The 27,188-nt window shown below is 38.6% G+C and overlaps 1 long non-coding RNA gene across 2 annotated transcripts in view; it reads right to left on the bottom strand.

The window, feature by feature from the left end:
- Positions 1 to 1,248: 1,248 nt before the first annotated feature.
- The window catches only part of LOC135411320 (uncharacterized), a 30,604-nt gene continuing 4,664 nt past the window's right edge, over positions 1,249 to 27,188 (bottom strand). The window contains exons 3-6 of one of the 2 annotated variants that reach the window (XR_010429091.1): positions 25,760 to 25,850; positions 22,535 to 22,598; positions 19,397 to 19,503; positions 1,249 to 5,631 (exon numbers count right to left, since the gene is read on the bottom strand). This is a non-coding gene — a long non-coding RNA (uncharacterized LOC135411320). The remainder of the gene's footprint in view (positions 5,632 to 19,396; positions 19,504 to 22,534; positions 22,599 to 25,759; positions 25,851 to 27,188) is intronic. The other variant, XR_010429092.1, reaches the window with a different exon arrangement.

The following is a 27,188-nucleotide window of genomic DNA, read 5'->3' as shown; positions in this document are numbered from 1 at the left end:
GGTAGTGAGTGATATGTTATTTATTGTAAGATTCAGGTTAATCCTAATTTTGCTCAGTTTCTGAAGAGAAGCTTAGGTCAATCTCCAATTTTTTAACTGCAGATGTTTATGAGCACAAAGAAACACTGGTGCCATCGCTGGCATTAGAATGTCTTTCAGATTTTTTGAATCAGATTTTTTCTCTTTCAGAAGGTAAGCAGAGACTCTGAAACACTTCAGAGCAGCATAGAGTTGCCCATGAAAGGACATGGTGTCTGTTGTTCGTTTACAGCAGAATGATTGATACTGAGCAGTGTGGAAAACAGCTGCCAGAGTGCAGAGCCCTTCAAGGCTTAAAGCTGTGACAAGCAGGAGCAAAATTGTAACTATATTTGCATATACACGGCAGCATCTTCCAGGCTCAGAAACATTATCACCATTGATAAATACTTCTAGATATATTTATTTAGATGTGGCAGCATCAGGCCACAGCTACTCCTAGCATTACGGGTGGTTGTAGCCATTAAACAGCTGTGTAAAAGGGTGCATGTGTTAGAAGCAAGTATTACAGAGACACAGAGTTACTTCTAGTTTAGTAGAGCATGAGGGCTTGTTGTGATCCGATTAGTGAGAGAAGCCTCTGCCCAAATTAAGGTGCAAACAAGACCATATGCCAAAGTCAATAACATGGGTTTTAGTTAAAAATGAGGGTGAGGTAGATAGAAAGAAATAGAAAAGAGTGGAGTGGGGAGAGAGATCAGGTAGAAGGTAGTCACCACCTATGGATCCAGCGGTGTCCTGTTGGTCCTTTTTCACCCTGGGCTTCTTGGTGGGGGGGGTCTCAAGGTCATCCAAAACTTTTCATTATTTATACATTTTAGCAAACAAAGGAATTAATGTGCATTTGTTACACAGTTCTCTATGAGTTAAATGGTTCCCTCGCTTTCAATGCGAATTAGTCTGCATGCTCAGTCTTTGTCTTCTTTTGAGTCTGAGGGTTTCCTGAGTCAGTGGGTTGTGAGTCAGTGCTTGTGATCTCTCCCTACCAGAATTACCTTTTACCCAGCCAGAGCTGATTTCATCACAGTTACTGAGTTGGCTTTCCTTGTAGTCCATAAACTTTGCATTCTTTGTGTCCATAATCAGTAATACATTCTTCTCCCTCAGCTTTGTTAACCTCCCCTTAAGTCTGAGATAACACCTGGACAATAGTACCACCTTTATCTTGTCTCGAGTTCCTGCTGTGGTAGCTTAACTTGCAGTCCAAGTTTCAGGTCTTATTTGGCAGGGGCTTCAGTGGTCATTGCAGATACCTGTCCCATAACTTGGGGTGATATTTGTTTGACCAGTGATACCCATACAACCTGTTGCTTCTTTACACAGTTCGTCCCAGTGGGAATTTTTGTCTGGATGGATTATTCAGGAGGTACTATGACGGGGGGAGAGCTGTAACCCCCCTTATGCAAGACCCTGAAAGGATCGCTCTGCACAGAGTCATGCTGTGACACAGAATGAATGTTTATTGAACATGGATACCAGTTTTTATAGGGAGAGCAGGGACTTTTCTGGAACAAAGGGTAGAAATTGGGAGGAGTATTTCAACAGTGGCAAATCACAGCAAAAAGGGGTGGAACTGTATGAACCTGGACAAATGAGAAACTGTCTCTGGGGAGAACAGGTGAAGCAGGTAGGACAAATAAGGAGAGGGCTTATGTTGAACCAATAGGAAAAAAGGGTAACAAGGGTACAGTACCAGGAATAACACATTTTTATAATAAAATATATTATACTAATAATAAAACCGTTGGACCATGGAGTAAAGGCACTTTGAAACAAACACTCTTGCAGTCCTGTCAGGCACAATCAGCACACCGTGACATAAGTGCATTCTGATGTTATTTCTTCTTCTTCTTCTTCTTCTTCTGATTTCTTTTCACTAATTTCCCTCCACCACTTGTAAGCCTCCATTGGGGCACCTCCAACAGTACTCTTGCCTCTGCCAGGCCTGGAGTTAGCAACATCCTGTCACTCCATTCTGTGCTTATCTCATGAGAAAGTCCTTCTGTGGCCTTAACTGTCTGAGACAGGCAACTGTTCTCTTTAAGTCCTTACAGGGCTGTATCTCCATGTTGAGAGAAAAGATAATAGCAAACTTTGAGTCATATGCTGGCTGCCAACACAAAGCCTTTCAGGATTCAGCTGTTAAATCTCCTGTCTTCTTTTGGCACCTCAGCATATGAAGAGCTTCCAGGAGTTTCTCAGTCCTTAATATCTTTTTCCTTAGCAACAATCTTGACAAATGAAATCCACAGCATTCTGCCTGTCCATGTGATTATCTGGTAGTATGAAGAAAGGGACTAAAACGCACACTAAATTGCACCATAATTTGCCAGGCAAAGTTTATTACTATAAGGTATTTTTTTCCCACAAATGTTTATGTATGTATTGCAGTATTCACAGAACCACAAAACATCAGCTGTTGGCCAACTACTACCTGTATTACACTCTGTATCACACTCCTAGATGATACCTTTAGCTACCAATATGAAGTTCATCTAGGTTAAACTCCTGTTAAGAAACAGCAAAATTGCTAGCAGCAAAACTATTATTCATCCCAGAATAGTGAGTCTGGATACATCTGGAATAATACACTGAACAGTATCAGAACCTGTTCTTTGTCCTTGAACCTGATGCCATAAGATCTTTAGGATATTTTAGCTTTTCGTAGATTTTAAAGTAGCTTTGTAGTAAATATAGATTTTTAGTATAGTTGTATAGTCTCACACTTTAGTACAGTAGTTAATACTTACCAAACCCTATTCCCCACTTCATATCAAATTTTCTAAATTCTTTAGGCTTGTTTAGCCTCCTTCCAATGCAGGACTATAGTAAATACACCTCGTTAAAGAACATACGCACCCCAGGCCGGAACAAGAAGATACCATCATAGTCAAAGCAACCTTCAAGCCTGGAACCTTGGAGAAGCTCCAGACACAGTACACGCCATGAAGAAGAGGAAGATGAGGAAGAAAGGGATCTTGGGACCTTTGACTCAATTCCAGGAAGGTGTACCAGGGGGGCAGATTTGGGGAGGATCTGGGAGCAGATAGTTCTTGGATTGGACCATAAATTGTGAAACCCCTGGACACGGGTGCACGTCTTTGTACTCCTTGCGCCAAAAGGCCTTCATTAAAGACCTGCTCTCTATCTTACTTATTCTAATATGGCCTGGTGAGTCTTTTTCTCCCAGTTTTAGGCAACAAACCCAACCAAAATTTTTTTACTGTGCCTCTATTTTTAAATTCAAAACAGAGGGTCTGTATCCAGATGGCCTACTGGAAATGGTCCCTGACTCATCAGAAACCAACATTGTCCCTGAGAATTGTCTAAGAGAGTGTTATTTGCCCCTGTTCCAAAACCATGTTAATCACCTTCCGACAGTTATGCAGTAAAGAGGCTACTATTAAACTTACTTATTAGTTTAGATGTCAGCAGTAAAGCTGGATTGGGTACAGGGATGCTGAACCCATTTCTCAAGCGCTCTTTGGGTTTCCTGGTAGCTTCTGTGATCTTTGACTTGCAGGACTTCAGCATCTCCAACCACAAATACTTGGCCAAGTATTTGGCCAAGTGGGCAGCTTGAATAATTTTAACACCCACTATTGCCTCCTGAGCTTGGATGCATTGAAGGTCTGCCTCACCAGCACATCAGTAGGACAGGGATGATCACTTTAATATGTATTGTTGGGGTAATATTCTCAATCTGGGCAGCTTCTTTAGACACTTTTGCTTTTCTTTTGACCTCTGTGTCTCTTTTAATAATTCTGGGTAATATTGAAGATGAACTGCAGGCTTCCTTCACAGCTGGAAACCTCTGAGAGACTGTCAGGTGTTCAGGTGTCTAAGTCTAGTCAGATGAATTTCAGGCTTTGTGCTTGTCTCTGCTTTGTGGGGATCCAGCTTAGTGGTGGATAACCCTAATCAACAGTACATTGTCTCCCTAGCCCTCCCTGCTACTTCCTTTCTGCTCACCAAGAATAGCACCACCTTCCCTGGACCTCAGATTTGTCTTCAGCTGAGCCTCTGCCCATGGCTGACTCTGAACTTCGAAGATTCCTCTTGCCTAGTAGCTCTAAAATGCAGATGCTGCTCCAAACCCTTAACTAGTTCCATCCCTCAACCTTTCATAATTTGACTATTGCAGCATCCTCTCTTCTTCCGTCCTGCATTTCTCACATTTATCTACAACACTGCTAACTCAGAGCTTTCCCAGTTAAGAACTTTGGCCCTGTCTTCCCTCTCCATTCGTCATTCTTCTTTGTCCATCCTTTTTCAGCTCTTTTTTTGTCCATCACACCTGAGAAGCATATTGTTTTTGCTAAAAGATCATCATTGGCTCTGTTTTGACTAGTAAATGAATAGGCAGAGGGGCAGAAGTAGGCTGCCTGCACTGTTAAACTGTTCAAACAGTCCTATGCACAGCTGCAGTGTATTATCAATCTTCCAGGTAATTCCTGGGACAATTTGAGAATTAATATAGGATAAGCTATTAACTTTGGGCAGTTTGGATTGGCCGTTTTCAGGCCATATAATTTCAGGATGAATATGACTAGGCTGTGCCACCTGGTCTCAAGACCAGAGAAGGCACTCAGGACACCTGTGTAGCGCTTCAGGCTTCTGGAGACCTGAAGCAGTGGTAGGTTTCTGTTGCAGAAAGCTGAAGTGCGTAGTACAAAGTAATTGAGATGTGTAATAAACATTGTCATTGTAACATATTTTCTCTTGGGACTCACACTCCCGCTGTGTTACTTAGTTACTGCTGCTTAATATCCCTGTTCTAAACAAGCTCTTGGTTCCCCTGAGATCATTTCAGTCACCTTTACCAAAGTTTAATGGTCCAGACAGTGATTAAAATTTTGTTATCTAGTAATTACTCTGTAAAGAAATTGAGTCTCCAGACTTTAAAGATGTGTAGACATCTGCCTACGAGTTACTTTCTCATGAAGAAAGGAAGGATATTTTCCCAAAGTTTCATCAGTGTTATGTTTAAAATCATACTGCTGTTATAATCTCTGCTCAGACAGCCTCAGATTTGCCTTCCCCATGTAGAATTTAATTTGTATATTTCACACAGATGCTTCATTTGTCAAATTTGTTGTTGCACTTAAAGTATTATTGAATTAAAATGTTGCCTATAAAATATTGGCTAGATACCAAAGCCTATCAAGAACAAGTCTCCAGAGTGAAAGTTTCAAAACCATATTAATACGTAGGAAAGCACCTGACTGGCAAATTTTGTTACAATTGATTATGGAGGTAATCCATTTCTCTCTAGGTCATCACTACATTGCATTAAAAAATGATTTTACAAACACTGGAAGTGTCAGACACTGCAAAGACCACCGAAATGCAAATATCTTCTGTTTTCCAGAGGGCCTTCAGTTTCAGAGACATGCGAATGATTGGGTAATGTTGTTCTCTGGTGGTTAAGATGGCCATTCATTTATTGTTGAGGACAGAACACTGGACTGGGATTCAGGAAACTCATATTTATTTCCAAAGCTGTGTCAGCCTGAGGGATGACCTTGGGCAGTCACTCTGTCTTTTGTGGCTTGTTTTCTCTTCTGGCAAATGGAAAAATGACCCTGATACCTATGGATGAAAAGCGAAGTGTAAGAGATGGCCATTTTTATTATTACTCAGAAAACTTTATGTAATCCTTTTATTCTTTCATTTTTTAAGATACATAAGGAATTTTGTGTCTTTTTCACAAAGAAATATGATGCCATAATGAGAAGCCAATTTTCTTCTATTGCTTATTCTGCTTTAAACAAAGCATGTGACTTTCAAAACAAGCATGTGGAACCAATCCTTCATTAGTCTGGGTAAGTTTATGCATGAAAACTTGTAACAATTACTATTTTATTACCGATTTCAGCTACTTGTATTTTTCCACTCTCTTTAGTCTTCTACTGCTAGAAATAGTACTTATATCTAAAGACTACTTGCTGTACTTTTTAAAAAGAAATTGTACTTATACTTCTTATAGCACAAATTAAGTCACAGAAGTGATGTTAGAAAGTTATTGATTGCTAAAAAAAATATTTACACTGATATGGATGGAAAGGATGAGATGAAACTGTGAAGTCTCTTGCAGTCTGGACTCTGTATGCTCCATCTTCCTCTTCCTTCTGAGGCTGCAGAAGTGGAAGATAAACTCTGGAGTGTGGCTGCTGAAGTTAGCTGTGCAAGCAATGTGGCAGTTATCAGCACCTCCTCAACCCCTCACAGAATCATAGAATCGTTTAGCTCGGAAAAGACCCTTAAGATTATCATTTCCAACTGTTTGCCCGGCAATGACAAGTCCAGCACTAAACTATGTCTCCTACAAGTCTTTTAAATACCTCTAGGGATGATGCTTCAACCACTTCCCTGGGCAGTGTGTTCCAATACTTGACAACTGTGTCTGTGAAGAAAATTTTCTAATGTCCAACCTAAACCTCCTCTGGTGCAAGTTGAGGGCAAGGGACTCTGACAACTACTTTCATACACAGGTCGAAGTCTGCCCTACAGAAGCCCAAGTGAACAGTTCTGCTGACCCATCTTCTTACTTCTTCAAGATCTCTTACCATTTCATGGTCATTGTGCCCAACTGTCACATAAGCTACCAATCCTTCTCTCTTCACAAGCAACAGGTCCAGTGGGGCACTTTCTCTACTTGTTTTACTCATCCACTCAGTTAGGAAGATTTCTTTCACACACTACAGGAACATCCTATACTGTTTCATCTCTGCTGTGTGGTATTTCCAGCACATATCTGGTAGTTTCCCCATGAGAACAATGACTGGCAATTACGAGACTCCTCCCAGCTGCTATTTCCTCTGCCTCTTCACCTGGCTGGGTGGTCTGCAACAGACTCTCACCATGGCATCTGACTTGCTGGCCTTCATCCTCAGTCTTATCCATAAACATTCATCTCTATCATCCTCATCATAAAACTCTAGACAATTGAAACACTTCCTAACATACATGGCTACCCCACCACCTCTCCTTCTTTGCCTATCCCTTCTAAAGAGTTTATAGTCATTTGTTGCAAAACCTTTTGGGTCTGGATCCTCCAGAGGATCTGTCCCAAAAACTAAATAGCATCTCTGTAAGCAGAATTGATCTGCAGCTCTCTTGTGATGACTGACAGATGGAAACTGGAAGATGTCAGAGACAACAAGTCTGTAAGAAGGAAGTAAGAAGATGGAAGACAGGAAGTACAAAAATGGACTTCCTGGACTTTCTGCAAATCATTATGACTCGACAAAAGCTGTGTCAACATGAGTTTACTATTTTTCAGCCAATCCTGATGTATTTATACATGAGGACACCAATAGTAAACTGACGTGTATGTTTACATGGAAGGCACCGATAGTAAGTTGACGTGTGTTGTGTGAAAAGTACAACCTGTTACAATAAAGATCTCTTCCAGCCTTCTTGCTATCCTGTCCCTGCTTTGGAAGAAGATTCTATGTCGCTTTGGCCATCTCAACATAACAGCGACAGGAAGAGAGGAAACAGAATATATTTTTCATGTCCTGTCTCTAACCTATAAAGTATTTGGAGCTCAGAAGGGGAATGTCTCTCATCTAAAAGGAAGAAGTTGAAAGTTGTTTTTTATTTATAAATTCTTTTTTTCCCCCCCACTTAGGATCTTTTTATTTTATTGTCATCTCCTCACCCTAGATTTTTTTCTTTCTTAGCTGGTAGAAATCCTTAAGGCTTAGGCAGTGGAATGATTGATTAAATTTTTCAGAGACATATGAGAAGTGCAGGCACTTTTGTGTTTCCTACATTTGCTGTTTTCCAAATTAATGTAAGTTCTGCACTGCTCTGACAGATACAGCTGAGTTTGCCATGGGAAAATGCACAGCCATATTTTGTTTTTGTGTGACAAGTGTCACGGGTGGGAGTGGAAGGTTTAGGCAAAATTTATTAAAAAAAAAAAACAAACGAAACCCTGCCGTTGAGCCACAAGGTGCAGAAAGGACTCCCTTGCTTTCTAAACTCCTTCTCAGAGAGGAGTCTAGGTGCAGCTGAATCCAATCTTAGCCTTGGATTATGTCAATGGTTTAAATTTAAGGAATTATAGAAGTGTGATGGAATGACTTTTGTCCTGCAGGTTTTAATGATTGGCAAAATGAGAGTATTTATATAAAATGAACCATTTATTATTAAAAATGATCAGACAAAGTTCTTAATCAGAATTCCTTACTACACAGTACAAGTGTTAAAATTACTAGTAGTATAGTATAAGATAGGACAGTGCACTATATTGAAGCAATTATATTAAAGCTAGCAAAAAGAAATAATTATTAATTAAAGATTGATGTAACTCACTCATACCAATGCTCATGGGGAGATATCTTTCTCTCAGCCTTGAGGAGTATCCTTGGAGGGCATCGCCACCCAAGGGAGGAATCTCCACACATACACACCAAGAAGGGTTATGTCAGAAGAACCTGACTGCATGAGAGTTCTTTGAAAGAGAACTTTTATAGTATAAAGTGATTGACTGCTAGTCATACATCTGCAGGCCAGCTACCAGCTTATCTGATTCGAAGTCTGGTGAACCAAGATGGTTTTAGCATAATCAATACCAAGACAGGACCCTGGCGCCAGCAGTTGGACTTGCATGACAGCTTGCATAATGCCTTGCATTGTATGCATTCTCTGACGGGATTTTAGGTCTTACCAAGGTGGGCTATAATGCCACACCAAGATGCAAGTTGCTGCAGAGCAGATTTTGGTGTATGTTACAGTGGTGCCTGGGAGGCCTGTTACCGGCCCAGGTGCTGTTGTGATAGGGGTTGCACAGACACAGCTCTTGTCACCTGACCCTTCTCTGATTGCTGTATAAAATCTTTTCTTTCCTTTCCTATGGCAGGCTGAGTGTGTAGGTGGGCAAAGCTTGTTTGGTATCAGGTCTACAGATAGACCAGCAGAGCCTTGAGGTTTCATGGCTGTATTTCCTGTGTATGTGATATCTAGATTTGAGTCAGGACTGCTTCCAAGAGAGAAAGACAAGAGTTAAAACATACATCTTTTTTCCTGTTTCCTACTCATTGTGTCTAAGCAACTGTGTATTTGGCGTGCGTGCCTTTTTGTTTGTATCTCAAACTGAGCACTCCTTCTTTCTGTAGATAGTGTGGAAAAGGCCTCTGACTCTCAGGGTAGCTCAGAGTTGCACAGACAGAATTGGAAGTGTCCAATTAAATACTCTAAGGATCTTTATTTATTTCTTTGGACTAATTTCAACAGAGGAGTCAAGTTGGTACCTAATTTAGAGTATTAGCTATTTCACTGAATTCAATGGGTAGATTGCAAATGCTCATGAATGTGTCCCTACACATCCTTGCCAGGTGAAAAGGCAATGTCTATGTACTTCCAAGCAGGAAGTCACAAGACCTAAACCCTCAGGGCACTCACATAGGTATTTACATCTTCCAGTAGTTTCTTTAGACTCAGGGAATGTTTTGTGCTTAAAGTTATACATGTGCTTAAATGATCTGCCATCTGTCTAAATTCCATAAAAGTAGCAAATTGTAATTAATTACTCAGAACAAATATAATTCAAAGAACCTCTGAATTGTATTGAACTCCTTAACAATTTGTGAAATTTTGGGCATATGGTGTTTGAAAGAACAAATAACATGGTAGATAAGGAGACAGGTCTCTTCCCATGGAAGAGATCTGAGAAAAGAAGCCTTGGAAACCATTAATCCAAGACTGGCTGCCTGGATCTTGCCTGCTTGTGAAGACATCAGATACAAGTTGTTGCAGCAATGACAGAAGACAGAGCATTCACCTCAGGTGCTGGCTTCAGTACACTGGCAATTTCCCATTATAGATTGATCCAGATTTTTCTCGAGATTTGCACATAAGTATTCATGTGAGAGAGCACAATTTCAGTTAGAAGAAACACCATAGGAAATCTTGTAACACTGTAACAAAATACTGCAAGTGACTAGTTAGGAAAACAAAACAAAACAAAACTGGTATGGAATGACATATTTGAAGCTTCTATATTTAACTACATTTTTGTGACATCTAGCTATCTGCTCTCTTCGCGTCTTCAATCTATCTGTCAAAAGACACTGAAGACCCTATTGACTGATTCTCATAACACAGCTGTACATGAAAACAAGACAACCAAGTAGTAGTCTTGAATTCACACTGCTGAAGTCCAAATGGGATGTCAATTCCATCATATGAGGGAAGATATTAGAGCAGATGAAGCATTTCTGAGTGATTCAGAAGCCAGTTTGACATGAAATAAATTCAGTCTGGGCCTAAAGAAAAGGTTTGGTTCAGTTATTGGAAAGTGAAGGTTATTATTATTATCATTTCATCTAGGACCTTTTAAGAACTCAATATATTATGAGTCACTTTCCCTATGTTGTGTTATTTTCCATTTTCATAGGACCTCCCTTCCTGATTTTAGCAAAGCAAGTTCCTAAGTACTGTGAGAAAGGCTGTTCTCCTAATGATAACACTGATGACGTTTGCAGAGCTGGGAAGCCTCATGAGAAAACTTGTTATGCAGATTGAGAAGGATCAGATAAGCTTCTTCTACTTCAATGGGATCAAAAGTCGAGTCACATTTTAAGAAAGCATTCAAGCATTAACAGAGGTTCAGCTGACATGAATCATGCTGGGGAGCTCTGCCAGCCTACATCTGCTTTGTACCTGCTGCTGCAAAGTTCTCCCAGTGTTCTTTAGATAATAATTCAGCACATTAAAGAGCTTTGGACTAACTCAGTGGAATTGGTTAAATGTTAATATATATTAAGGTGACTTGTAACAGCTGCAGATAAGGTTATTTGTTTCTTACTTGGTGTAAAATATCTAGAAAGGGTGTAGGGGCAGAAAAATGGGGTAAAAATGACCCATTGCCTAGAAGCATACTTGAGAAATAAAATTAATGGAATTTTGTAGAATTCACAATTTGAGTGATTTGGGGAAAACTTCTGTTATTTTTCATTCTCATAGAAAGCTAAATTTGGAAGGTGAATCACCTGATTCAGGAGGAAGTGATTATTTGTTAGAACTGTGAATGTTTCTTGAGATAGAGCTGGTTGCTTCATATTAATTTAAATGCATTTAACAATGAAAGTATCAACTATAGCACTTCTACCTGTCAGAATGGAGTGGAAAATACCTTTTCCTCTTCAAGCTCAATAATTTTCCATGGGGAGTGTCAGAAACTTCCTGTAATTTCACAGTTTTCCCCAGTGTCCAGGTTTTCCTGAACCTGGTGAAAAGCAAGACCCAGAAACCACAACAGCAATATTGTGACAATGAACTAATATGACCAAGATCTGCGTATCAAAGCAGAGGTGAGGTAGTACATATACATGCACCAAAGATTAAGAGATGGTAATGGACAGTATAACAGAAATTAAAATGGAATAAAGAAGTCCAATTATTTTTTAACAAGTCAAGACCTACCTGGAGCAATCAAAGCTTCCAAGTGAAACTTGGAGTTTGGGGACTGACTGATTGTTTTGTAGATCTCTTGCTGACAGGGAATGTTATACATCTTATTAGTGTTAAGATCTGTATCAGCCCCTGCAGTGATCAGGCTGTGCTGACTGAAAACTTGACAGAATCACCTCCATCTGCAAAGCTGATAAAGTTTTGGAGGTTGGACTAGGTGATCTCCAGAGGTCCCTTCCAACCCTAATGAACTACTCTGTGATTCCATGAGTCTAAAGCTAAGCAGTAGTCTTGCAATGAGATTACACACATTGTAAGGAAGTACGTGTCCTCAGATTTAAGCTTTCCCTTCATTTTTGCTCACAATACAGGAAATAGCTGGTATTTTCAGGGGCAAAATAACACAAGTCATTAAAATGGTAAAAAAACCCCAGAATTGTACTCTCAAAAAAAAAGATGGTTATTGGAAGTGAATGAATTCTTTAGCTCAGAGGCCAGTTTTTTCTAGTATGCCGTTTGTACAGACTCTTCTTTATGAAGCTGAATGCCTGACTTGCATTGCTTTTTCACTGCACTTCTTTAAGGAGTCAAATGGGAAAGACAAAGGACAATTTTGAAATCTGTTAATCTTTAAATGTTTCGCAGAGTTCTACTCCCCATAGTGTAACTGAAAGTCCAAATGCAGGCAGGAAGAAAGTAAAAATTGTTACTCTATCTCTTAAAAAGGCAGAAAATGCAACAGCAGTTTTGCTAGTCTAGACTTTTACACTGAGAAAATAAAAAGAAGGACTGTTTTGCTTCAACCTAGTTTCAAAGACTGAATTGGTTGGTTAATTGGATGAGCCTAACATCAAATGGTATTTCCTAGCAATTCCCAGGGTGTTCAGGAGTGCACTCTTCCCCATGAGCTGAACTCCTCAGAGGATTACACAGCCCAGAACATAATGAAGAATTCCCCTCTGAACAATTTTGTGTTATATACTCTGAGATGAACATAATAATGAAGAGACAGTCTGATGAGGTGGCTTATACTTCAACTCCTGAAAAGCATTGCAACTTAACATACTTGAAATGAAATGTTGTGTATCACCCCTGGTCTGAACTGGAAGCTTTTTTTTGCTCAGCACTTTTGAAATTAAAACTTTCAGCATTTTTGAACCAAAATTATTGGAATTTTTTATTGTGTGAAAATATTTGATATTCTAAATTTTGCCTATGCAAAGAGCAAGTACTGAAAGACACATGACCTGGGCTGGAAATTTGAAATTTGGTTGATATCACATTGCAAGGAAATTCTTATTGGCATGCAGTCCAAACTATAATGATCCTAAAAGGGGAGTAAAATGCCTGCTGTAACATTTCTGTATGCATGCTTCTCACTGTCATAAAGGGCAAAGGAGGGAAATACTTTTCAATGCTAATGAGACTGTGTTCCTCTGAAAAAGGCATTGCTGGCTCTGGGCTATTGATGGGGCTAACTGCAGAACTTCTTTAAGCTCTTATGTGGAAGGGCAAAAGTCAAGTTTTTAGTATCAACAATTAGACTGGTAATGAATATTGTCTGCAATATGCAGCACTTTCTTCATATCTCTCCTTTGCAGCAACCCTGAGAGGACAAAGTCATTTCAGAAATGTAAAAACTGAACCGCAGCTGAATTAAGAACTCACCCCCTTGGATATCAGATTCCTGTTGGGTGGATCACCACTAAAATGTGCACTTGCTTTGTTAGAAGACTATAGGAAGTGAATTTCAATATGTTTTGTGTAACTGTGTAATGCAATAGACATGAACTCGGTCCAAGTCACTAAACGTTGAAACTAGCAGAGCTACCCCAATGAATGCTGAGAATTATTATAGTCAAAGGCACCACTGTGGCTGAGATTATGGCAAGCATTTTCTTGCCTTTATAAACTGGAAAAATTATGTATAAACTGTCAAGAAAATTACCTTTGTTCAAATTGTTCTCAGTAGCACCACTGTATGTTTCAGTAATTTTTAATGTTTTTTATTTTTTGATCCATACAACAACGAAGGAATGTTCTGATATATATGTGCTGAAAACAAATTGTTTTAATAAAATTATGTTTTTTCTGCAAAATTAGCTGGTTCCAATGCATTGTTAAATGCCAGCTACTCCAGTCTCAAATGATGCAATGAATGTAAGACCATTGATTTCAATGAAATTATGATAATTTAAATCATCTTAGTAATTTGGTCCCATATATTCCGTAATCATAAAAAAAGAATATAGATTAGTGGAATTATTTTCTTTCACATCTCCTCCATTGCTCTTTGCTGAATTTTTGTGCAACTGAGTCATAAACCAGTCTGAATGAGATTAAAATTGCTCTATTGTAATGTATTACCTTTACATCTACATTTCAGAGATTGCTTTAAGGAAACATTCTGTTGTTTTTTTCAGTATAAGTCTCCCAGATGCATAATCATCTGTAAATTTTCCTGTTTTTTCACACACATAAACAAATGGATTTGGGAGCACTTTGTCGTAATACGTGGACCCTAAACCCCCAAATTCTCCACTGGAAGACATGGGCAACCAGGTACATTGTTCACCAGGAAGGTTATTGGAACTTGTTATCACTTAGAGAGCTGCCCAAAATGAGCAGAAGGAATAATCCTGTTTTGGTAAATACAAACTTCAAATGCAATATTTATTATTTATTAGGGATAAATACTTTCTTTTTCCCTTCTGTGAATATCAAAATGCTGTAGCTAGAAGTTGAATCTAGGCTACAGGCTGAAGAAATTTTTTATGATCTGGTCCCTGTAAAAAAAATACTGTAATTAAAAAAGATTGAACACCATAAATCTCTGCAAGGCACTGTTTTCATAAGCTATATATTCAGTCATTCAGTATTTGGAAAGTTTCAGAATAGAGTTGACGTTATCATATTTAGCTTAAAATATGCCAGAAGGCAGACCTGGATTCATTTCATATGGGAAAATTATTCCATAGATTCAGAGAGTTTCCATAGATCCAAAGAGTTTCCTGTCAGGTAGATTTAGCCAGATATTCAACTTATATGGACCTTCTCCAAGCTTTATCCCAATTATTTGGATCATAACTATCATTATTACAAGTTTAAATATTTGATTCCAATTCCAATCTTAAAATTAAAATGGAAATAAGACATATAACTGAATTTGAAAATATGAGGTACTGAAAATGTACTTACCTTTTTTTGTAATGGGATCTTAGATATTCAAGGACTCAAAATCAGTTTTTTACAGGTTTTTGCCCTATATTTGTTACTGTGGCAGCTTACCATACTGTATGCTGTAGAGTTTTACCTGCCCCTCTTTGTGAGCTGGGCTGCACTTGCAGGCCTTTACAGAACTTTTATCCTAGTATAAAAACTGAATTGCATTTAAATTATAGTATCATTTGGACTGGTCAAATAATTGCCTCTAAGCCAAAAAGATCTGTAAAATTATATTGTTAAATCTACAGTAAACAAAAGGTTTCATGGCATTTCTTTAATAGATGAGCTGTTCTGCAGAACTACTTCTTTGTGAAAATAGTCTGGCCTGTATGAGCTTCAGAGCTTCACCACAGTGACATTATTTACTATAATACAGCCTTGGGCAAAGCAAGTTAAAAACAAAATCGCATCAAAAGAGAACATTTAAACTAGAAGGTATCTTTTGTATTAGAAGTTATTTTCATTTCCTTTGGCTGAATAATTCTTTTGTGATAGTTATGTAGAGAAATAGCCTAATGCAGTAAACTCTGTGAATTGTGGAAGCTGCACAAATGTTATCACTAGACAATAACTAATTCCCAGAGAAGGTACCAAGGCAATTCACAGTTCTACCATGGCAAAAATTGTAGCAAAAGTTCCCTTTAAAAGAGCATTTTTACAAAGATAGACAGAGGTTTTAAAAATGGTGGAAGAGAAATAGAGACAGAATAAGAAAAAAAATCTTTCTAAGATGCATAAAGACTGGGACATGAAATTTATTAAGTCAGTTATTGAGACTTGAATAGATGATTGAAAGAAAGCACTGGATACATATTATAAAAGGGTAGAAACTTAAAAGGATTTTGTGTTATTAAGTGATAAAGAATGTATTTAATACATCAAGATATATTTTCTCAAATGTAAGTGATTCTAAGTCCAGGTTGTTGGATTAAAGTTGACAGCCATAAGAAAAATTCCCTTGTTTTGTCAAAAAATGTGTCTTATATCAGAGAAGATGTGTATCAGGCACAGCTTTAAAGTAAAGAAAAGTAAAGCTTTCAGAGAAAGCAGATTTATTTCCTTACTCTTGTATTAGCAATTGCTGTAATTCATATTTTAAATTTCTTCTTTTACTTGTGCTTGATTTTCACGGTAATATTAATTGGGAAAATAATTCCTTCCTCTATAGATTGGCAGTTGGTATAAGAGAGGTGGGATCTAGAAAGACTCTTGGATTGCAGGAAGTGCCACTTTCCTCCTCTATGAATATGCTGGTGGTCTCCAGAGAGGATAAATGAGAAAAAAAGGAGCTAATTCCACTTGCTGCTCATAATAGCCAGATGGCCAGATGTCTCAGCCACTGTTTGCTGTGGACAGTTAATTCCAGTTAGTGATGTGCTCTGGGTAGAATTCAAGAGCCGTGTTTATGTTGGGAGAAAGGATCTGTGACCCTATCTCTTCTCTGTGTGCCAGGGTCTGGTAGAGGAAGAACTGTGTCTGAGCACTGATGTGCTTTCATAATCTAAGCACAAAATGGAAAAGAATTAGTTTGAACAGTGATTTACAGAAACTCCGTGGAGGCATGTCTGCAGTACCAAGAGACACCTTGTTGCAAAGCAGTTTATATTAGTAGTAGAATGGCTAAGGCTTAGTAGAAGAGTAGGCCTAGAAAACAACACTCCAAAGTAGCAACCCTGTTTGTGTGTGAAATAGAAACCATAATCAAAGGATCTAGTCAAGCCTGTAAATAACGATTTGTTACCTAGGATGTGGCTAAGGTCTGTTAAACAGTTTCTAGGGATTATTAATTGTTATCAGTATGAAGTATGAGCTTGTTTGTAACTGCACCTGGTTTGCTGTGCTGCACCTGGTTTGCTGTGCTGCACCTAGTTTGCTGTGGAAACTGTAACCGCTTTGCCGTGGAAACTGCACATAAACTTGTTTGTGTATAAAAGCTAGATGAAGAGGGAGGGTCTTCGGAATCCTGACTTGGGGCGTTAGCCCGCAGGTTCCCGGGGCCCCGAATAAAGCACCGCATAAACCGGCACTCTGTTGGTTTGTGTCTCTTTTGGATTACGGGCAACAACCTGAGCTAAGAGAGACCTCTTGCCTTCTGGAAACTGGCTATGTTTCTTCCCAGCTGGTTATGATCAAACGGTGAGTGTCCCCCAACCTACCTCCTGGGTTTAAAAGCACAGTATATTTAATGCTGAAACAGTGCAAGTGGATCTCATTGTTTTGAGTTGTGCTTGGGCTCCTTCACAATTTACATCTTTTCTATGCAAAGCCAGGGTTGGATCCAGCTGCTCCATGAACAAGCCACTGTATGGCTGGCAGCACAAATCACCCCAGCTTCTCTCTGTTTCTCCCAGCAGGCTGTGTGTTTCTGTTTGAATAAGTTTAAGATCTTTAAATATTTACTTAGCTTTTTGCTTTCCTATTAGAAAATGGTGAGACAGTTTGTTTCTAGTATTTGCCAGGATCTTTTCAGCTTGTGAGTTTACCTTTTCTTAAATTACAAAGCACAGTCTTTACAGAGAGGGACGAGCAAGACATCACTGTAAGGCTGCACCAGAACTCAGGTCAAAGAACCAGTTGTTGTTGTTGAAGGTACAAGGCCATCACATGGTAGGATTTTCAAAGTCGCTCTGAGGACTTGCACTCTTAGATCCATTAAATATTAGCAGCCCTTTTAAACATCTACCTTTCTGCAGTGTTTTAGAAAACTTAGTATCACCCAGCAGGAAAGTGAGGTATTTCTTTCCTGTGGGAAATGCAAGAACAGTCAGGGGCTATTGGAAGAAAGGAGGAAGAAGATGGCCAGCACCACCACAGATGAAATCCTGTCCCCTAGAAGAAGGTTGCTATTTTGGGAAAAGGGAATATGGTGTCCTGAGACTCCAGGAAGAGGAGGAGCCCAGAAACAGCTGCAAAGAAAGGGCAGACATGATGGCAAGCTGGAATGGTAACTGAAAATGTAGGAAAGGGGAAGAAGGAAATGGCAAAGCTCTCCAAAATGAATCGTGACCAAATGAAGCACACATAATTAAGTTGGATGCTTTCTGGGCTGAAGAAAACATTAGATGTTCACTCTGTTTGAGCAGTGTTAGTCATTACCGAGAAAGGTCTGAAGACCACTGGCTGACAAGACATTAATACTAATTTTATTTTGTGCACTTAAAATACTTTAAATATATATATATAATTGCAAAGAGTCAAACAATGTATATGGCTGTTTGTCAGATGTTCATGCTTCAAAAATACAGTCAAGTTATTGAAACCTCAATATCCTTGACCCCACTAATTGGAAAATGCTTCAGCTATGATTTTTGAGTCTTTGATCATTATATTAATGTCAAATGTGTCTTCAGTAATCACACAACTACGTGGTAGATGAGGGAAATCAGACATTTAAGGTTCAATGATTCCTGTGAAGAAAAGAGAATATTTTTCCTGGTGCAGATGCGATCAAAGATTAAAAAATACCACAGTGCGTGCAAAATGATTACATTCTGTATTTATGGCAGAATTAGTCTTGGCAAATAGAAAATAATACCTTGCTGGGAGCAGACCAGCTACTGAGATCAGATTCATTGGTATGCTCTGGCTGCTCGGTGCTCCATCAGAGAGTACAGCTGGTTTATGTTGTCAGAGCAATAGAAAGCAGCCGGGATTTACAAGAGAAATGGGGCCAACATGTGCTTTATTTATGATTATTATTTTTTAAGGTGAAATGAAACAAAAAAAAAATATTGTTGAGCATCACAAAGCCGATACCTGCTTTGTGACATGGTAGACTGACTGCAGTTACTTAAACCCAAACTACTCTAGAGCATAATTGCTGTAGCAAGCATCCACCCACTGGCAATGCACAGAACTCTCAGTCACCATTTCTCTGCAAGCAACCAGAGAGAGACAAGTGAAGTCTGATGTACAGCCAGGAGAAGAGCAGTTTCATCCTAGATTTGATAAGGTAGTTTTGGACCACAATCCCTGCTATTATCCTGCCTTCTCTGTGCTGTCTGAGGGAGTTCCACTGTCATAGGGCAATTCACATATCAGTGCCAGTCCTTGGAATGCTGATTTAATCATTACTGAAAACGTGGCTGGGAAAGGGTTAACTGCTTTGAAAGTACTTATCTCTGCGACATGTTGAGACAAAGGTGACACATTGGTCACAGCTTCAGTCTCCTGCACCCTACATGCATACTCTAAAGGCAATTTGTGACTATTTTTTTTTTTTACAACTGATTATATAAATTAAAACCTGTGACAATATTATCATTTATGTTACTGCCTTATGTTTTCTCTCAGAAATCACTATTGCCTCACCTGCAGTAGAGATATTTGTGTGCTTGCTTCAATTCAAATTACTTCACTTGCAGACATACTGTGTTTTGACTGATTAAAGCAACCTAACTCATTTTGATGAAAGCCAACTACAGACTAATTGCCTCAGAGAGTCAGCAGATGTGACTGAAAAGTGTCTTCTAACTGAGGTCAGTCAAGAAGTTTTGCATCTTTAACTAGCATACAGGCCTGAAGACATTGTCTGTACACTGGCTCAGCAAGCCTTCTGGTCATCTACCCTGTGCCAGCTGCTGGCCTCTGCTTGAGATTCAAAGCCTTGCTCCAGCAGAAATTGAGGCAAATAATGTGGTTTCAATCATCAGACAAAAATCTGCCCGGGATTATTTCTTTAATTGTTGTCCCTTTGATATTAACTTACCTCCACACAGGGAAGAGCCAACAAAGACAACATTGTCAAGTCATGCAGAAAAAATGCAGTGGTCGGTAACTGTATTAGGACCCGGAGAGGAGGAAAGCCTGAAAGTGCTGCAAAGCAAACCCCCGGAACAAGAACTTTAGATGACCCTGTTACTCAGAGTAGTATTGTCATCTTCTGTATCAGATACCTCAGTAATATAAGAGATTTCATGATTTATTTGTTTCCCAGTAAGATGGATCCTTTTGTTTAGTTCTTAGATTTATGAGGAGAAGTACATATTTGAGAGCCCCACTTTCTCTACACCCATTAAGTTCATAAACCCAGTTTTATAATGTACTCAGTACCATCCTGTTTAGATGACTCCTACCATGGACAATTAGAAAGTGATCATACTGTTAATCAGGCCCTGTAAAACTAGCAAATAGAGAAAATCTGGTTCTCTCTTCTAGCTGACATAGGATAACGAAGGTACTGGTACGGGTTGATATTTTTATAGGCATGGAGACAAGACCATTAAATTTCTCATTTTATTTTTTGTTTTGTTCTCACTGATTAGTGAAAATGGAGGATGAGATATATGACCTAGTGAGGGTTCATATCAGATCAGTAATTGAAACAAATTCTAGACATGAAAGGACTGCCTAGTGTTTAGAAATCATTAAAGGCTGAAAATTACTCTCTGTAAGGGAGCTGGAATAAAACGGTGTTTTGGAAAATAAGCAAAAACTTCAGAAATTGCTTTCAGAAGTTCTGCTGTAACATTGTGCAACTGCCAGTTTTATAAACATTTGAATTAATGTCTTGACTGCAGCAAACAGGCAGCAAAGGGCAACTGATCTTGCTTCCAGCTGTGCAATGATCAGTGACTTATTAATTGGACTTGTAAAATTAAAATTTGGTGCTTATTTTTTACTAAGCAGAATGGAGTTACTGCTGGTATTACTACATAATGTATGCAAATGAACAAACATTACCTTTTGCTGTATACAATTTGTGAGTGATTTTGTTGATATTTTGTGATTCATTCTTCTAATACCAGCTTATGCAAAATGTCATGCCTAAGAGGGGTCCATTTGTTTTGGGTTTTGCCTTCTGTTTTCTTTTGGCTTTCTATAGTTAAGCTGATGGAGAGCTTCACACCAAACCCTGGTGAAAATGAGCTGGTAGTGTGTTTGCTCTTCATCATATTTCACAGAAACATCAACAGAAGCATTTTACTTGGGAAGAGCAGCTTATCAGAACTCCTGCAAAGCAAAAGTGTTGCAGTTCTCAAGAGAGCCAAATAAACAGTAGGAATTAATCTGTTTCAGAAATAGAGAGCACTTGATACACTGCAGCAATAAAGTTGCTGAGATGTTTCTGCCTCTTTCCTGCTGCAAGTTTTTCCTTAGTTCCCTTAGTAGTTCAAGTAGTAAAAATACCCACCAACTTTTGGTAGGTTCTATCGAACTAGGAGACCTAGGAATTAATTTGTATTGACCCAACAGAGGGCTAGTAACCTGCAATGGCAAATCTGGCCATCTGGCTGGTGGTCACCTGGCTTCCACACCATCAGGTACAGCCTCCTGCCTATCTGTGGAGCATGGGGTTCTGCAGCAAGCTGAACTCTTCTGCTTCTTTGTCTCCTGACAGACGTTACCCAGGAAAGGGCTGTGATAGCAACTCTCAATACACATGCTATCTGCCTCTCTGTTGCTATGTAACAGTGAGACTGAGTCTCATTGTTCAACTTACATTTTTATTTCTCTGGAAATAACTTTCTTCTGGGGCCAGGAAAAATAAAATGTATTTCTTTAGTCTTCCCTCTTCTCATTCACTTATACTGCCTTCTTTAAAGTGTTACAGTTTGTCCAGGGTCTCTTTATAACTTGTTTCTTAATAGGAGAAGCAAATCTCTACATAATACAGTCCCTATTTCCTTAACAATCAGAAATCTTCAAGCCTTCCTGACACCACCACCAGATCTCCACCATAATTACAGTGACTTCCAAAAGTATTAGTTCTCCTGCAGCATTACATCAGGGTATAATGATATAAGGAATACGAAAGAAGTCTTTTTACACAGGAGTTTTATAACCTGTAGACGATATGGGAACTAAACTACGACCTTCATTATTCAACTCCTAGTAATATTTTCTTTCTAGACCCCATATTCCAGAACAGTCCAGAGAGGGAAGGGCAGATACAGACCCTAAGCCATTTGGCTGGGGAGTCAGTCAAATCAATTTTCTTGAGTCACACTCATCATGACCTTATCATCCTATTTCACTGAAGAGCACTAATATATCCCTAAAATATTTCACAATTAATGTGCAGACTTTATCTGCAAGCAAAAAATCATTCAAGTAGGTATCTGAGATAGATTCTTCCTTTCTGTGAAACTGCAAAGTAATAAAAACAAACTCTGCAGCACAGCCAAATACTGGTAACCATGTGCACCTTATGCTATAGGCACCTGGAAATCCGGCGGTTGCCTAAAGCAACAGCTTCCTGGGAGAGCGAAATTATCATATGTGTGGATTCAAATACCCCAAATTCATCCTACTAAATTATATACGTCAGATGTTAAGGTAGTTTATGAATATGAATTGAGTATCACACAATGAGTGGAAATACTTTATAACACTGGTCTCTGAAGCTAGTGCAGATTGTTAAATATGTTTTCCTTCTTTGGAGGGTATATTCTTGGCTTGTTTTTATTCGAGTGACATGATGATTGATAGATGGAGTGAATGTAGCCAAAATAGTTGCACAGTTACTTGATTACAATGAATTCTGTTCATCCACCTTCACGTTAACTTCGGGTTTGTTTCTCACAAACTTTCAGCTTCTGAAGTTTCTAGAGAAAATATTTTCAGACAATGAATTTCAAAACACTTTTCCATATTTTTTTTGAAAGTTCTTGTGCGCTCTTGTCCCTGGGTAGCAAGACAGCATGGCACCTGCACACCTTTATCAGGGCAACCCCGTCAGGGAGGAAGAGATGGCCACAAGTAGAAAAGAGACCCAGGAGCCAGATTGGATAATCAGCTGGGCGTTGTAATACAATGCCCATTTACAGTGGGAAAGAAATGCGATAGGTCTGTCTAGTATGCCAAGCAAAGGCAGAAGGGTGTAATTGTACAACAGTGACTTTACCATCTCTAAAGCCGTGCAGCTGGGTGAAGTTCAGGATGCTGTGATCAATTCATATTGTAAAGATCTAAAAGATAACTGTATGAAAATAATTTTGATGTTGTCACTTTGTGAGTAGAGCCAGGAGCTAAACCAAGCAGTTCCTCCATGCATTAATGATACACTAAAGCTCACCTATTGTTTTACTTGCAGGGATTCTGTCTGTTATCTCTGCTTGCAAACATATTTCAATATTTTTGAATATGGAAATAAGTCTAAAAAATTCAGAAGTCTAAAAAAATTCAAAATTACCAAATAAAAAAATTGTGTTAGAGATACTTATATATTTTTATTTATTCTCTGTTTTTCTTCCGTGCTTTGACAGAGCTGACACTTAAAAGCAACTATGGTCAATCCCATTTCTTTGAAAATCAATACCTGTCAGAGGAACATGAATTCAGGGTCAGAGATTTAATTTCTACAAACCCCAAAAGTGTTTCTATGTTTAATTTAAATGGATAGATGGTAGGATTTAAAGTTTTTATTTCTTTTAGTACCACCAAGTTCTGATTAGACATAAATTGTCTGTAAACTCTTGGTTAGATGTTTATACTTAAATTTAAATATGCTTCTATCTTCTCCTCATAGGTCTTTGTCACTTTCCTCTAAAGTGACCCTGCTGAAGTAGTTTTTACTTCATTCAGAGAGAATGATTGAAAGCACGTTATACTATTTATATATTTATTATATAGATATAGGGGCCCCCTGGTGGTCTAGTGGTTAGGATGCAGCACTCTCACCACCACAGCCTGGGTTCAATTCCCGGTCAGGGGACTTCCCCGGGCAGATGGAGCTCGTCAGCCCTTTAAGGCCATCCATCTAAGAGAAGGTCACTCTAAACAAACCTACGTCCTGAGGACCTCGCTGCCACCGTCCGAGCTTGCTTGGCCCCGGCAGATGAACTTTAGGATTAAAGGGTGGGCTCAGTTCAGCGCACACTGTGTCTCACCTAAAAAAAAAATCCACTGTGCAGGCTCGAAGGTTAATGACCTTTCCCAAATCTTCGTTTGCAAAGACTGACCATGATATATATAATATTTTAAGAGGAAGAAAGCCTAGCAATCCTTTCCCTAGCTCAAATGGTGTCACTTGTTCTTTCAGAAGTGGCTGGCCAGCCACTGAATATCTGAGTCCTTTTGAGACATCCTAGGGATATCCTGATCCATGAGTGCTTTAGGGAGAAATTTTTCTGTCAAAGGTGAAATTGATCATTCCCATTACAAAAGTTTGTCAGACCTGGAGCGAATTTCACATACAGCCCAGGTGGAAGTGGATTGAGAAAAAAGAGGTTTTGACTGCACCAGAAAAGCACACCATGCTAATGGTTGCAGTGAGGATAGGAAAAGAAAGTTCTTTGACTTCAGGTCACCCTTAAATCTCATGTGAGTTGCCTGCTGGCAAGCAGATGCACTTATCCTGAACAACCTGGGTCATCTCTATTACTCATGCAAGCACACCTTCTGATGTATTCTAGATGTACACTGGCAACAAGCAATTGGTAATTTTATGGTGGAAATAATCATTTTAGAATACCTTACAGCAAAGCTTTGCATCATTAAAAATAAAATCCCTGAAAAATTCATATTTGTTATCTTCCTTTACTACATCTATTTCACCTGATTGCATAAGTGTTGGTACATGTCCAGGAGCCAGAAAACATTAAGATTTCAGATCACAGAATGTAGAAGAATGTATAGTCACATAGTCACAGTTGTGTATGAGGATGCAAACCCATTCTGATACTATCCAATATCTGTAACATTTAGATTAATTACCTTTTTTTTTTTTTTAATTTTTTCTTATTTTAAAGAAATTAACATCAGTCACCTGGAAATCAAGTACACTGAATTATTTAGCTCAATGCTTTAAATCTTTTTTAATCTGGATGCCTTTATTAATCACTGTTAGTCTTTATGAAATACTTGACAATCATAGCAAATAATGACGTATTGGGTAAGTAATCGAAGCTGAAGTAAAAAATACTGTTTTCTTTTGTAACAAGTGTACCAAGGGATATTTCATTGTTGACCTCATAACTAATGGGACATTGTTATTGTTTTATATCAAAATGATGCTGAAGTTGTTTTGCTATAGCTGTACTCTTCATTACCATATCCATATCTATCTCATTTTCTGCCTTACAATCCAATTACTATATAGTAGTTTTAATAACTAGTAAAATAGAATAACCTCCACTGCACCCTGTCAACACTACTCTTCAACTCCTACTGAGGAAAAAATGAAATGTGGAAATATTAGAGCATGGTTGTATTTTTGTTCTCCAAATAATTCAGTGAAACTAATCTTACTTTTTGGCTCCTGTTCTACAGCATGGTCAAGAAAAACTCTGCTGTGTTCTCATTTCTATTTGCAAGTCTCTCCTCTATCTACATCCTCCCTCTGGTGACTGAAAATCCTGTCCATGGCATTTTACAAATGTTCACAAAGAAGAACAATATTTAGAGAGTCTTTAGTAAATTCTTCCTGTCTTTTTCAATCCTGTCATCACTCTTGGTACAGTCAACATGTGCTGGGGATGCTACAAGGGTACCAGGTTCAGATACAGAACTGAGACACAAGTTTAAGGAGGGGGACAGGACATGTGGAATCATTTTTACTGGCTGCCATGATTTTGTACTCTTTTCCTTGGGCAGAGCATGAAAGATCTGTGCAAGTTGTTGTTTGTACGGCAATATATGATTTTTTTTTTTTTTTGAGGAAATTTCTTTATAATTTCTATCCTTGGATTGTGGTAACAGATGGTGAGGAAAAGAAATATTGCAGTTCTTAGCATGATGAGCGAAGGCTCTGCTCAGCTTGCTTTATCTCAAAAACAACTGAGAGGTGGCAGTAAGGGAAAGAAATCATGAATATGCACACTTTAAAACATTTTTATATCACAACCACTAGGGATCACCCAGGATGTGCAGTCAGAAATATTGCTAGTATACAAAATGTTCACTTGTATACAGACACTGATACCAAAACACATAACAAAACATGGGTTGCAACATACAACTTTTCTCCTTACTTGAGCCTTTCTTCAAGGCCCAAGCTGCATCTAAACAGTGCCTTTGCTTTTTATGACAAGGAAGGCAATCCTGGTAGAGCAAAGTTTCTTTCAGTCATAGGGTTTGTAAAACCTCTTGAAGACACCCACTTCACTTCTACAAGTTGGAATGGCTTTACCTGCAGGAGCGGAGTGAGAAGGAAGGGCTACACAGTCCAGGAGCAGGGGTGCAGAGATGGTCTCTGGGTAGATCTTAACACGATCACTCCTCTCTTGCAACAAAGGAAGACCAGGAAAGGGAGTTAGCATAAAGCAAAAGAAAGGCAGGAAAGAAAACTGAAGAGGACTTTATGTCTCTCTTGCAAATTCTCTTACAGAATGAGAAACTATAAAAAAGCCAAGTTCTTGTAGCAGGCACTGCTGCTTAGTCTATCCAGGTCCAAGCTCCTGAGCTCATCAAGAGCTGGGAAGGCATTTGAGGTGACCCTACTCTACTGTCCCAGCTATTGCATATGCTCAGCAAGACCATTTGAATGGGCTGAAACACATCTGGAACACCACACATGCCCCAGATCTGCTTCTGGGTCATTTTGTGATGAGATATGGTACTGCTTCTCATGGAGAGATTTAGATGGTGCTAAGTTTGAGGGGGAATAAATCTGGACTGTTACAGTGTGATTCACCTTGGACAGGCAAAGCTTTTCCAGCCCATCTTCATTTCTATTTTTAGGCACAAGCTCAGAAACTATAATTCGTAAACTAAGTTAGTCAAAATATGCAAGAGAAAAGGAAGGACAAAAGAAGTCAGTCTTTTATTTCAGACTCTGTGTTCTTTTTTCCCCATTTTATGCTCATTTATTATTAATATTTTACAACTATTGTAATATGTTCTTAATGGTTTACTAAAAGGGATAGAGAAACCTGTCCTATTTTGGAGGTATGATATATATTCAGAGGAAACACAAGAAAAGTCCTTTTCTACTGATGCTCAACATGTTTTTTCTGCTGAGCTCCCTGCTGTATCTCACAAGGAGACTTTTCAAATTAATTCAGTCAGATTTCCCTAGAATCAAGAGAACAGCATAGTATTTATTTCATGCTAATCAATTCTCTGACTTGCATGAGGAGCTGGCTAATTTATTTGCAGAGAGTGGCATTTTGATTACAGGCAATGTGGGTAAAAGATTAGGTTTGTGGCAAGAAAAATTTCTGTAAATATTTTGGTGAAATTATGTGACAAGGAAGGTATTTCTTATGCTGTTTAAAAAATTATAAACTGTTAGTCTTTCCTATAAATCTCTTGAGAACGTTTATGTTCATGGACTTCTAAAAATACATTGTACAGTATCAGTACATTTGAAGACACAGCGAGAAATTATTATCATCTAATATAAATTACTATCAGTATAGAATGGTCTTTTATTATTAGTATAACTATACTGTAGTCAAAACTGCTGTTTCTTCCTCTTAACATGGGTTAATATTTATTAAAATCAAAGTGTGATATGCTCCTTTATGCTTGGCGATCATGTTTAGCAGTAGTTTCCTGGAGTAAAATGAGCTTTTCTCAGGTGGGCAAAAGCATTGCTGCTGGGAACAATTATAATG

Source organism: Pseudopipra pipra, chromosome 3, assembly GCF_036250125.1.
Source record: "Pseudopipra pipra isolate bDixPip1 chromosome 3, bDixPip1.hap1, whole genome shotgun sequence".
Taxonomy (NCBI): Eukaryota; Metazoa; Chordata; class Aves; order Passeriformes; family Pipridae; genus Pseudopipra; species Pseudopipra pipra.
The sequence above is the reverse complement of the archived record's forward strand: the minus strand, read 5'-3'. Positions and strand labels throughout refer to the sequence as shown.